Source organism: Anopheles ziemanni, chromosome 2, assembly GCF_943734765.1.
Source record: "Anopheles ziemanni chromosome 2, idAnoZiCoDA_A2_x.2, whole genome shotgun sequence".
NCBI lineage: Eukaryota > Metazoa > Arthropoda > Insecta > Diptera > Culicidae > Anopheles > Anopheles ziemanni.
Window position 1 is genome coordinate 68,730,206 of NC_080705.1, and position 11,456 is coordinate 68,741,661.

The 11,456-nt window shown below is 44.8% G+C and overlaps 1 non-coding gene across 1 annotated transcript; it reads left to right on the top strand.

Annotated features, from left to right (window-relative positions):
• Positions 1 to 392: 392 nt before the first annotated feature.
• On the top strand, positions 393 to 465 carry Trnaa-agc (transfer RNA alanine (anticodon AGC)). The gene has a single exon. It is a non-coding gene; the product is annotated as a tRNA-Ala (tRNA).
• The last annotated feature ends 10,991 nt before the right edge of the window (positions 466 to 11,456 follow it).

The following is an 11,456-nucleotide window of genomic DNA, read 5'->3' on the forward strand; positions in this document are numbered from 1 at the left end:
GACTAGTTCGGATCTAACTATTGATTGAAATAGAGTCTAAAGCTGAATGTTTCAGAGGCAAAATTAAGCAGAAACGATTAAGGTAATAAAGGCAACCAACATGTCCATAGTTATGCTACTGAATCGTGACATTTGCAGCGAGCCGTGAGGGCAGCAAACGCGAACTTTAACCACCAACAGTCCCCACCAAAGTCGTGAACGAAACCAGTTTAAGGAGTATAAATAGACATCACGTCCGCGACGCCGTGAGGCGTTCGTAACGGCGCACGACATTCGCTCGGTCCGTTCGCCATGGACCATGGCAGTTACTTTCACAATTTTACAGGTAGAGGGGCTTGGGTTGTGTTTAAAAATCGGCACAAATAGCATGAAAAGCCGATGCTTTCCAACCAGGGGGTGTAGCTCAAATGGTAGAGCGCTCGCTTAGCATGTGAGAGGTACCGGGATCGATACCCGGCATCTCCAACTCGGAAAAACTCTTTTGCTACATAGCCTGGGAATAACATTAAAAATACGTTTCTTCAAAAACCCTGGCAATGACTCTTTCGAAGACATCGGCGCATCAAATCAAAATGGTTACCCTCGTCAACTTTGTCGTGTATCTTGTGTTTGTGGCACCCGAAAGAGAAAACCTGTGCCGCCTCCCACCGAATAAACGAAACACACCCGTCTCGATGAATCATTCCTAGAATAGATAGAATGATAATATTTTCTTATCATCATCATCATCATCGTCTTCGCTGTCGTCGTCTTTGTCGACGAGCGCGTAGAGTCGCTGCGGATAAACATCAAAACCGCAACTCATCGCACCGACACATAAAACACAAGCGTGCGGACGCAAAAAGATCATTTGGTCCATCCGTTGAAGCACGGTGGAAGAAAAATAGACAGTGACACTAACAAACTTTCCTCCTTCCTCTCCCTCGTTTGGCGGTGGCACTGAACCCCGGGGGCGGTACGATGTCCTGCCTGCCGCTGATGGGAGCGATAAAAAAGTCCTTGTTGCGGTTTGTGCAGGTTATTTTTTCCATCGCTCGGTGTCATCATTTTGTTGGCTCGGCGTGGCTTTCGGGGCGTGAGGCTGGCAGTCGCATCGTTGAGAGGGTAACATCAATTTACGCCACAAACGATTTATCTCCCACCGGGGCCAAACAAGACGGAAAGACCAGCCACCGTTAAGAAGAAGAAAAAAACCAACACACACACCGAGACTGACTAACGGTTTCCATTCGACATCGTGCTACTCCCTGGTGGTGGCGCTATCGGCACCGGTTTGATCTTACACCGAAACGACGTGGACATGGACTGTATCAACGGACGTCATCATCCTTGCCCCTAATCCCAGGGATCGAAGCTTCCCCAATCCCTCTCTTCACAGTCCGTGAAGAAGCGATGAGTTTTGATTTATTTTCCATTGACCACCACGAACGCCGCCCGCCGTTACTGTCATAAAAATACAATTTTCCGAATCCCTGCGACCTGCGAGATCCAAGCACGCCAAGACGAACGGGAACGTCGGCAGACCACGGGAGGGCCACGAGGTGTCTTATGATGTGTCAATGACTTTGACTTGCGGTGCGGGAAAACTTCTGGCCAAGGGAAGATCAAACACAAACCCCTCAGAAAGAAAAAAAAAGTTTCGGAAACTTTTGCAACAGAATCGAACGCACGGTGTGGGTTCAGGGCGTACCGAAATCCTTCTCGGTTGGATCAACACCACTGGAAAAGTCTTCAAAAAAAAAGGAAACCAGGCAAGAAAAAAACACACTATCCATCCCCCTAGCGATGACATAGACTGGTCGTCCGTGTTGTCCGTGGGGCGTCGCAATGTGTCATCTTATTTTATTGACATCATATATAATCGGTCGTGTTTGCTGACAGTCTTGCTCCCCCACCTTCCTGCCTCCAGTTCGAACCGATCCGTTAACGAACGGCAGAAGAACCGTCCCTGTACGCTTCATTAAACTTTTGTCATGTAAACTGTCGCCTGCAAACAAAGTGAGACGTTTGAAAGTGATTTGAAGTAATGATCCTTAAAATGATCGCCGATTAAACAGTCAACGTGGTGGAATAGGAAAATGGCGTTGCAAGCGGAAGCCTTGGAAAATTGTTGGAGCGAAATGGAAAGCCTTTATAAATCGTGAAATTATTACAGCATGTTTTAATACACAGATTTTTAGAAAAAGATAATTCCCTCTTAAAAGTCCCGACCTTCACTTCGGGGCCATTGTCTCTTTTGCAAACACGTGGTAGAAAACATTTCACGCACAACTGGCGCCCGTTTACAAACACAAACAGCACCGCAATGGCACCGGCTCGGATGTTCATTTCCCAGCGGCGCTTTTCCATCTGGCGTCGGTCCTGCCAATCCTTTTGCCCCCACCCCTCTCCCCAGGATCGCGGATTGATGGATCGGTGCATGAATGCCCAAACGGATTTTCCCGAGCGCGAGGGCGCGTAATTTAGACCATCAATTCGCACATGCACAAAACCAGACCGTTTCAGTGGGGGAAGAGCGAAGGGAGATGGAGAGAGAATCCACGGCAAATCGTGTGTAACATAAACCGAATCACTTACGCACCACTGGCAAAATGCTTGCGTGCCAGCGGTGCGCTTCCGAAATTCCGCACGGCCATGATTTTCCATCGCGCGAGCGCGCCTCGGTGCGTTACAATAACTAAACCTCGAACGCCGCCACTGTCGGAAAATATGGCGGTGGGAAAATATATGAAATTTTGCAGCATAACAACACACCATTTTACACATCATCAAATCGCGGGCGATATCCTTTTTTTCCCCGCGTGTTCGTGGCGGTTTCGCTTGGAAGGAATAAAAACATACGTTTTTCGCATCATGATTCAAATCAATCTTACACGCACGCTTGCCTTTTTAAGCTGGGGAGGGTGGGGGATAATTTTCCCCCCGGGGTGGAGTACCGATTTTTCCTCCCTCCCGTAAATAGGAAAATATTCGATATCACTCAACCAAACGTTTCAACCCCATCACCTGCTCATCATTGACATTAGCCATTCGGGCGTGGGAAATGCTAAAGAAACAACATTAGAAATTCCATGCTCCACAAAACCTTCTGGCCGAGGGCATATGAATACCGCACGTTCATCGTTCACCGTTCGACGTCATGAAATTTGAACACCCGACCGTTCAACGTTGGCCTGATCGAATTAGAAACCCATCCTGCTGCTCATTTGGTTCTACACGCAATCGAAATGCCGCTTGCCGCTTCCGGGTCTAATTATTTCGACCCGATCGAGCGTGACGTTCGGTTCATCGTCCTTGGGCAAGATTTTCCGCATCTCGATGTGGGTGCAGATCGAGATTCAGCTTTTCGAAGGATGCTATTTTTCCGCCGGCGCTGTGAGATTTCTCCGCAAACGCTCCCCTGTTGCCGGTGGAGTGAATTTTAATTTCAACGCAGGTGTTCTTCGAATGGCAAGACATGTATTGAAGTTCCTATGAGAGCCTCTGTTATCTTCCATTCGAATGTTATCAATGTAAACAATTTTTCTCCCAAAACGAGAAGAGTTTACCATACGCATCTCATTACTGTAGCCTGTTCTACATTGTCCAAAAAATATTGAAAGCACAGGAAGAGTATGTCGAAGGTTGTTTTTTATTTACCAATTCATCTATTTGTTTCAAACACTGAGCAACAGTTTGATGTATCGAGAAAAAATAGGGTCGAAAGCAAAACATCATTTTTAGAGTTAACTATGACTGAAGAATCATTTACAAATTGAAAGGTAAATGCTATAGCATTTGTAATAATAAATTAAAGTCAAAGATGTAAAACTACAACTCAAGCAATATGAAGCAATATTCAAACAATAGATATATTCAGAATCTATCCATCACGAGTTGAACTCTAAATGAAAGCTTGAATGAATGCAGAAGAAGCAAAAAAATACATGAGAACTTTAGCTATCCACATTTGCCAAATTTTAGTATCAAGTTTAAATTACAACACAGTATAATGTTGCCAATCAACAACATCCTCGGGCACGCTGAGTTTCACTGAACTGTGGCGAAGAACTTTAGAATTTAAAATGAGCCCAGCATGGATATTAATTTAATCTCTAATTTTCACCATTCCCGATGAACGCCACCAGCGTTTCGTTTGTGCTTTGGACATCTTGATAAAGAACAATTCTTTTACGCTTAGAAACTTCAGGGCCTCGGATCGTGAGAGCATTGGGCAGAGAGGATCTAGGTCAGGCTCGAACCAATAAATTAATGGTAATCACTAATAAAAGATCATTTTATGGTAATGTTGGACCATTTGCTGTACGTGGAACGCAAATCAACTTCAACAAAGGAGTGTTTCAACTACACGATACTTTACAAGATAAGCAATCGAAAGCGTTTCATCAACTGTTTAAGATCAACCACTTGCAACTCAAATTTCAATTACCCAGATCAAGATGTCTGCACGGATAATCTTTCCGTGCACAAATCACGAAATTGGCCAACCTAATGGCACCAGTTCGGTCAAGCATTCGGATAAGACAACATTGCCGGAATTGCAGACGGCCCTAACGGCGATCGGTCCCGGGCAACAACGGGCTCTGCCCATCAGCATCCACCCCATCGAAAGGAAACCACCCCTGGCAGCGCAAAATGTCATGTGTCCGGACGTAACCGAGGCAAAAAAAAATTAAATAAATAAATAGAAACACATTGTGATCCACTTCAAAGCACCGGCACACTTGTCCGGAAGGCAAGATTTATCTTTCAACAACTTGCAGGCATCGGGTGGAAATTTATGTCTCCTGCGGTGCGCATTGTGTGTGTGTGTGTGGGTTTGTCTTTCGGCGGGGGAATGTGTTTTTCCGCCATACGAGGATGAGCTGAAAAACTAACAAAATAAAAGCAGAACTAAATCCCATTCGTTTCTGTGTTGTGCTCCACCATTGCCATCGTCGGGTTGGCGGACAAAGAGAAGTTACTATAGTGAGTTTATTTAACAACTCGTCCGCAAGATTAAAACCCCGCCATCCTCGGGCGGCCAGTTTCGGGGGAAAACTTGAGCTGCTGGGTGGAATACTTTTTTGGCCAGTTGTTGTTTTCCCGGGCTGATGCATGCCCGGGTGCTCTCTCATGCTCACGGTGGATGAATGTTCTTTTCCTTCGCTATCTGCAGATGCCGGAGTCCCGGGTTGTTTTCTTATTTTTTATGTTCGTCCAGCTACAAAGCCCTCCCGTAAACCTTGGTGCACAAGGGGAAGTAATCCTTGCGGGCGGCAAAATGGGTACTTCTTCGAATGGGGAAATTTATACACCCAAGGCAGGGCAGAAAGCTACTTGGCACCGAATGGAAACCGAAAACCCACATGATCCCCCACACACACCCACACATCCTTGTGACGCGACCACTCATAAACAAACAAAGAAGGTTGGGTTTTTTTTGGTTGGCCCAAAGGCCCGAAGGATAAGACGGTCCGGAAAAATTGTCACACAGCGGGAGCGGAAACGGGGACTTGGTCAATCGGAGCCATTGCTTTTAGCGGTTATTTTTTTGCCCCCCTCTTCCGTCCAAACCGTTTCCCGAAAACCGAACCCGAAGCGAAGCAAAACAATTTCAAAGAAGATGCCCCTTTTGGAAGGTGCAGGGAAGGCAAAAAAAAAACCGGCAACACTCGGAAAAACCGAGAAAAAGTAACGACTCTTGCTACCAGCGACAGAAAGAGGACCTAACATAAAATAAACGCAAACATTTGCCCACAGCGAAGGATCCAATATTGCCCTCGGATTGGAAACCAGAAACCCGAACAAACCTAAAGTGAGAACCTGTGAGACCAGACACACACACACACATACACACACGCACACAAAGGGGTTACGCCTGACCAGATCCGGTTGTCCGGTTTGCTCGACTTCCGAATGGAACGGGAGTGGGAGTAACGATAGGCAACGTGAAGGAATCCTAATGGGATGGAAATAAAAACTAGGAAATAATAAAATTCCCATGACTCTCCAGAGGACCTTCCGCCATTCTTCGTTGCAGTTTTTCCGCATTTTTTTTCTTTCAGTGTCTGAGTCCATCCAACCACAACCGGTGTTCGGAAAAACTGGCGAGAATCCTTGGAGACAGCGGTCAGGGCAGCACGAGGACTGGGAAAATTCAAACAATTACCTTCCTGAGGGGCCACCGAACACCGAACGGCCATTGGTTTTCCCTCGGTTCGTTGAGGGTGGAGGCGAGGGTGTTCGGGAACCATTTCCGTCGACTGGGTTCTCGGACCACACCCCATTTTTTCCTTGCACCCGAAGGTGGAGACATGGACGAAACGTCCACATCCGGTGGCAACAGTTCCTTCATCCTGTTCGCTCCAGTTCAGAGCGCGGGTGACCATTTCTTGCGCAACATCCTTTTTTTCCCCCCGGAGAACGAGCACGAGAGAACGTGGAACATAAATTTTCCCATTTTCATCACGCGCATTATTTCCAACTATCACCGGTCCCCTCCCGGGGTCCGTCATCCTTTACCGTTGGTCCACACACAACGAACTATTCGGTTCGTTCTTTTTCCTCCCAGACCTCATCTATTTATCGGCTACAGGACACACACACCCAGAGAGACGGTCCTCTCCCCAGTTAGCGCCATTAGATGGTGGCTATTTTCATTTTATTTATCTCCATTCGTGCACTTTCGGACGCGAGAGATGGCAGCGTTGGCGAGCAATTTTCGTAGGTGGTCTCACCGAGGGCAATCTTCGCTTTAATCTACGAAAAAGGTAATCAACTACAGTGTCGTCCGTCTCCGCCATTTGTCCATAGCCGTGAACGGGGTATGGAAGACAAACCCGTTTGTTTATTGGAATTGTTTCGCATAAAAACGATGGCAAACAAACGGAATTGCGCAATGCTTTTTTATCCTTATGGTGGGGCAGTCGAGTGGAAGGTAATTGTAGTGTTGCGACCAAATGTGTGGACAGTATAAGTTTTGTTTCGCCAAAGAAAGCCCGAAGCCCAACTCCCTCTATAAAATGTCCCGTCGCATACTTTTATTGGTTTTCGGCCGTTTTTGCTAACATTTCCTCAAAGTGCTTCATGTTAAAAGCATACGCAGAGAAAAGAAATTAATGCAATTTTCCATCCGAAGCTTTATCGAATAAGCGAAGTACTTTTTCATACCCAACAGGAAAAGTCCTTTTCCCGCGCGTTTTTTCGTTCAATCTCGTAATAATCGTAAAGGTGAAGGTACAACAAACACCGATTGTTCGTTTCATTACGGCGTCCGGCGTTCGGGTCGAGTTCTCCAAGGCGAATGTCACCGGTAATCACTGGTTCGTCGAACGTAAATCAACCTGCCCGCTCATTTCCGCCCCGCGGCCGCGGCAGGATAATTGGCTAATCCCTTCCGGCAAACCACCGCCTCCACCACCACTAATCATCTGTCGATGGGTTAACCTGCAAACCTGCCCGAAACCCCTCGTCTCCGTGCGGCCTTTCTTCGAGGGGCGATTGTTTATAACTATTATTTTGTATTTACGATCAAAATCTATTTATTATTCATTTATTAGTGGGCCAACTTTCCCGGGCTCTTCCGTGGTGTGTATTTAACACTCTCTTACACCTGAAGGTGGGGAAAAAGGAACCCGGAATGGCGGACTGCGGGAACTAGGCACAGGACACTGTCGACTGTGGTGGAAAGTTTTAGAAGAAAGTGAGAGCATAAATAAATTATGCAAATTTAATTACTCTATTTCGGGGCATGCCGGACGCTTTCTGCCGATGGGCCAGCTCCACTTTTTCCGGACAGGGAAATGGCTTTCTTTCATCCAGGTGACGAATGAGGAATTAAGCTATCGGGGGAAACGGAAAAAAAATGTCAGCTGCTCAAGGGCAGGGGTTAGCAACAACTGGGAAATCTCAACCCGTGAACCTTGCAATCGAAGATAATCAATATTTGAACAAACATTTGCGAAACATATTTTAATTGAATTAAAATAAGAGTCGTCATTAAAGCGAGTTAGCTTTTCTTACATTATTCAATTAATAAAGTTTGACAACCCCTAACTAAGGTTAAAGCAATGGGCACAGAAGGAAATGTTTTAAAGAAAAGTTAAAGTAAAATTTACCAAACAGAAACAAGAAACTTAAAGGAGTACATAATATTTAACCTCAACGCACAATAAATACATTCACAAAATTGCATTAGTACTTTCGCAATCTCTTTTTGAAAGCAAACCACCAAATACAAAATTTAAATATTGTAAACACTCTAGCGCTAGTTCTCGTCCATATCCGGACGGATCGTGCCTCAAAAACCTGAAACAAGAAATTATGTTGAAACATGGTACCGGTATTTGATTAGATGAGCCCAAAGTCGGTAACTGCGGATTTTCCCTCCATCCTTCGCCTTTCCATGCCGCTTGATTCCTCCAAAAACGGTCATCGAACTGCAGCACCCGGCGTTCTAATTGTCGCGGGAAAATCATGGTACGATTCATAACGCCCCGCGTGGCTCGGCATCTCCTCCGACTGTTTCCTTATTGCCGGGCGTTTATAATCATAGACCACCGAGGTAAATAAAACTGGGCAGAAAACATCGCAATCGTGGCCGTGGCCATTAACCGCGAACTCCACCGCGCGGGAAAGTGAGGAGTTGAGCTTATGTTGTGTCGCATTTTCCACCGTCCACCGGTTGGCGCAAGATTGTTTTGGGTGGCTTTCCTGGCCCACAACCCAACCCTTGCCGGGTCGAAACGTGTACATATTTTGACGCCCGGTTCGGTTCGCGGGGCGGCGTTTGTAACCCATAACCCATCATTAACCCCGAACTGACGCGAGTGGACCGCAAGGAAAAGAAAAGTGTTATGACGAGAGAAAATGGTACCCTCTACCATCGGCCATTCGGTGGTGGGTAGTTTTGCCCTTTGCCTGCCCCCAACAAACGGTTTCCTTTCACCTCGATTCGTTAGTTAGGATTAATGATGGAAAACCCACCGGACGTTGTTCGCGTCCCCATGCGCTCGGCACAGCACACAATTGTGCTCCCCAGAAAAAGTGGTTTCTTTAATTTTTTTGGAACCACCAAAAAAACGGCCTTTGGAAAAACTGCGCAACTAGAGGGCTGGGAGGCTAAGAAAATCATCAAAGGAAAATGGTACCCGCCTAACCTCTTAAACGTGGTGATTAGATTTAATTGGATAACAGATAGTGTTGTACCATATGCTACGCCAAGGTATGTGGAATACTTGTTTTCCCTCTTTGCTATTTTGTCTTTAAAAACTTTCTTATAAATAATTTATTAGAATTTTTAAGATATTAGCTGCCGTCGAAGTGATACACTGTGAGTCGCGTTGTAACTTACTAGATAGAAGTTTCTTTTGGGTTTTGATTTTGAAAGTATAGCCATATCCGGGGAGCCTTTTGATGTTGGCTTCTTTTTCAATTATTTAACACCTTCAAGATTAACTTTTACTTCGTTTTGGCTTGAAATAGATCCTACATTTCAGAGTTGTTTTAATTTTTCGATTGGTTTCACTGCAAATCCTCATGAGATCTGAAAAAAGAACCGTCTTTAGGAACTTTGTGCATTTTCTTGCTGTCTCGCGGTTCTAATTTATGGCATAACATTTGTCCATGAGTGACTGACTACTAAAAAAAAAATATGTACTCGTCGGATACGAACTGTTTAGTTATCCCGTTAGTTCAAAAATTAAATTCTTGGTGTTTGTATTGAAATCATTCAAATCTGGCCCTTTTTTCATTAATATGGCAGTAACAACACTAAGTTCAAAAGCGTCTGCTAGATCCAGTATTAGTAAACTTATTATTATAAGAAAATGGGAAAAAGATTATTCCTAGCATGTTTTTGGCTAAATAACAAAATTTTAAAATGTTTGAACTAATGGAATATGTCTATAAATCCTAAGAGAATTTAACGACTCTGGATTACAAGTTAAGAAAGAAAACTAAATAAATATAATGAAGGCTGAAATCATGTAATATTTTACTTGCATAGTTTTTAAACATGGCAAGAGTTGCAATTAGCAATCTTCATATCTCAATCAATGATGCTCAATTTTAACTTAACTAAATTAAAGAGTTATCTTTTGAATCTTGATAACAGCTAGTTGGCTAGTAACAATCTAAGAGCTTTTAATGTTTTTTTATTACTTTTTTGGTCATAGAAGAGATGTTACAAAACGGGTCTGTGAAAATTTGGAGTTCTTTTCTTCAATGGACTGTGAAAAAATAATGTTGTTCACGTAATGTATCGTGCACCTAACAATAATGTAAATACAAAAATCTTAATCCTTCCCGTAGTCTAGACGTCTACCGTCGTATTCGACGTTGAGATTGATGCATCAAACGAATGATTTGATGCATCGTTGCATTTATTTGTGCTACATGTTCAAGAAAAACTCTACCAATGCAAAAACCATTGCTGTCACCCTGTCGCCGGGCGTGACACCTTGAATTTACGGTCGATTTGCGAATTGTCTGCAACATTTCACACTTCGCACTCGCACAATAATCAGGTGCATTAATCTATAGAAAACTAGGGAGTCCCTTTGGAACAGCACATCGATACTATCGCGAACAAATGTACAACAAATAAAATGTCCTGCAAATGTATTTAAACCTGACTTCAATCCAATTGCAACATGTCCATGCAGCCAGCGAGGGCAAAGTAAAAAACGAACAACAGGTAGGGCTGATCATGGATTACTTGATTTGATTTTCGGTTCCTCGCTAACATATACTAACAAGCAACCCCCCGGGGGGTGGGTTTGGGGCACAACGCCGACTAAGTACACCATTATCCGGCGCGTTAAAGTGACACAAATATAAGCACAACGGAAAGGAAAAAAAGGAAACGGTGCCGACGAGCGAAAACCCCGGAAGATGTTTTGTTGACGACAGCTAGGAACACTTTGCCGCGTTGGCGTGGCATGAAGTAAAAAACTGGAATCGGAATCAAGACAGCAAGTAGTACAACTACGCTGGGGAACACATTTCCACTTCCATCCACAACCCCAAAAGGGACGAGAAATCAGACAGCGAAATCAGCAGACAAATAAATAAAATTTTAAAGCTTTTTCTGTACCCTCTCCCCGCCTTTCGGCTCAACATCCGCGCTTCCCGGCGTTACGGTGGACGTCTTGATCCTCCTCGATGTCACGAGCAGCATGGGGCGCGGAATTTGACGTACACTAGAAGTGGGGAAAACCGTCACGGTTTCGCGGCTCTGACCCTCTGACAAAAAATGAAGGCGAAACCAATCTGCCACACCAGCCGCAAACGCGTGCAAGAAACGGTAACAAACTGTCTAAAGGACTACGGCGCAGTCCAAAAGGACTAAAGGACTACGGCATCTGCGCCGGGAGTTTGTCTGAGTGTCCACGGCAGACGGATGAAAAACGAACGGGGGTCGAGGCGAAAAGACACAACCCCCTGGTAAGCGAGAGGAAAAACTTCCATTTCCT